Source organism: Oncorhynchus masou, chromosome 23, assembly GCF_036934945.1.
Source record: "Oncorhynchus masou masou isolate Uvic2021 chromosome 23, UVic_Omas_1.1, whole genome shotgun sequence".
Classification (NCBI taxonomy): Eukaryota; Metazoa; Chordata; class Actinopteri; order Salmoniformes; family Salmonidae; genus Oncorhynchus; species Oncorhynchus masou.
In genome coordinates, this window is record NC_088234.1 from 13,787,051 (window position 1) to 13,789,832 (window position 2,782).

At 38.6% G+C, this 2,782-nt stretch overlaps 1 non-coding gene across 1 annotated transcript; it reads right to left on the reverse strand.

Moving 5' to 3' along the window:
- Positions 1-2,478: 2,478 nt before the first annotated feature.
- Positions 2,479-2,560, reverse strand: trnas-uga (transfer RNA serine (anticodon UGA)). The gene has a single exon. It is a non-coding gene; the product is annotated as a tRNA-Ser (tRNA).
- Between the last annotated feature and the right edge of the window lie 222 nt (positions 2,561-2,782).

Consider the following 2,782-nt stretch of genomic DNA (forward strand, 5'->3'; position numbering starts at 1 on the left):
ATAGACCTCTAAGCTTTATACAACAACATGCTAGACCTCTAAACTTTATTCAACAACATGCTAGACCTCTAAACTGTATACAACATGCTTGACCTCTAAGCTTTATACAACAACATGCTAGACCTTTAAACTTTATACAACATGCAGGACCTCTAAACCTTATACAACATGCTTGCCCTCAAAACTTAATACAACATGCTAGATCTCTAAGCTTTATACAACAACATGCTAGACCTCTAAACTTTATACAACATGCTAGACCTCTAAGCTTTATACAACATGCTAGACCTCTAAGCTTTATACAACAACATGCTAGACCTCTAAACTGTATACAACATGCTTGAACTCTATGCTTTATACAATAACATGCTAGACCTCTAAGCATTATACAACAACATGCTAGACCTCTAAGCATTATACAACAACATGCTATACCTCTAAACTTTATACAACATGCTAGACCTCTAAGCTTTATACAACAACATGCTAGACCTCTAAACTTTATACAACATGCTTGACCTCTAAGCTTTATACAACATGCTAGACCTCTGAGCTTTATACAACATGCTAGACCTCTAAGCTTTATACAACATAATGCTAGACCTCTAAACTTTATACAACAACATGCTAGACCTCTAAACTTTATACAACATGCTTGACCTCTAAGCTTTATACAACATGCTAGACCTCTGAGCTTTATACAACATGCTAGACCTCTAAGCTTTATACAACAACATGCTAGACCTTTAAACTTTATACAACAACATGCTAGACCTCTAAGCTTTATACACCTGTCGCCACAAGAAAAGGGCAACCAGTGAAGATAAAACACAACACGTATTTATGTTTATTTATTTTCCCTTTTGCACATCGTTACAACACTGTATACAGACATAATGTGACATTTTAAATGTCTTTATTCTTTTGGAAGTGTAATGTTTACTGTTCGTTTTTTATTTCAGTTTCATTTCACTTGCTTTGGCAATGTTCAATTGAATTGAGTTGGTTTGAAAGTCTTTTTGACTACACTACCCCCGTCTGGAACAAACGTGATATTACATGACACGAGGTGATCAGTCTCACTGCTGTAATGAAACCCGTCTTTAGAAAACGTTAAGAACAAATTATTTTGTACAATGACTGGCTAACACGGACGACGCTGGCCCAATTGTGCGCCGTTCTAATGGACTCCGAATCACGCCCGGATGTAATACAGTCTGGATTCGAACCAGGGGCTGTAGCGATGCCTTTTTGTGCTGAAATGAAGTGCATTAGATGACTGTGACACTCGGGAGCCCAAATTTCAATCGAGTGTACGTTAGCTATTCGCTAAAAACATTGACATCTTTGTGGAAGTGTACAATTGTAAATAGATTTCGTGTTCGCGGCACGCAAATGCGCCGTGACTTAGCTGGTTAATGCGCCTGTCTAGTAAAGAGAAGATCATGGATCGAATCCCAGCGGTGGCTTTTGCTTTTGGTTCGATACACACCACCTTTCTTTGACCTCGTTGCGTCGAATTCTGGATATTGATTCCAAAATGTATTACCGTTAGTTTTTCGTACTCCACATTCGCAATGAGGGTGGTGTAAAAATACTCACAATTCAATGGCGCCGAGAGTTCAATCAAAGAGAAAAGCTTACCCTTTTGAAAAAAAATCGTGGCAGATTGCAGTATAACTGCAGTAACCTGTAGTATAACTTTTGAATCAAAATTGAAGTCAGATTGCACTTTAACTGCGGTGAACTGTAGTATAACTGTAGTTAGAGTACATTATAACTGCAGTGTACTACAACTCTGCGTCCAAAATAACACCTTTTTTTAATGCAGTAATTTTGCAGTGTTGAAGCAGTTACAGTGCAGTATAACTACAGTTCAACAGCAATACACTGCAGTTATCTGCAATTACTGCGTCCAAAATATAACAGCGGAGTGCTTTTACGGCAGTTTCAAAACCACCATTTTTTTTGTAAGGGTGTGCATGTTTCAAAGTACTGTGGTTATAAAGTCCTGAAGGGAACAGACAAAGCCAGTCAGTAGCCTATGTCCCAAAATCTTTTCAATATCTCAACTTTTTCTGCGGACTGCAAAACGGATGGCCCTGGTCTAGTCTTTTACTTTTAAAACAATAAAACTGTATGTGATTTTGTTCTCAGGATATGTTTAGCAACATCACATATAGTCTAAGTTAATGAATTCAAAGTTATATATTTGTTCGGAATACAGTTTGGACGTGAGCTGTTAATCACATGAACAAACTAACTTCCGCTTCGAGTTTTCACAACGTCCCTGTCTGATTTTTTTTTTTTTGAGTGATCAATGTGAATTGACTTTGATATTCTCTCGTTGGACCGTCTTCATTGGAGGAGCTGGTGCAGGTACCCATATAACTTGCTGTAAACAGAGGAACCCATGCATACGAACGAAGTGCAGTTACACGATGAGGCGTTTTATTGCGCAAAATGTTAACCAACAATCGCTGCGAGCAGGGTTCGAACCTGCGCGGGAAGATCCCATTGGATTTCAAGTCCAACGCCTTAACCACTCGGCCATCGCAGCTGCTGTTATAGTTGAGCAGGAGATGTATATGAAATAATGTCTTACCTGTCAGTGAACAATTTGTTTTTTCTAGTAACTGTTGGAATTATGTAGCTACGTGTACGTCTATCTGTTTATACCTGTCTACTTTTACAAATTGCCATGTGGTACAGAGCGCATAAATACACAGTACACTCACTGCGTGCACAGGCACAATATAGACTACACAACGAGATTCATGCG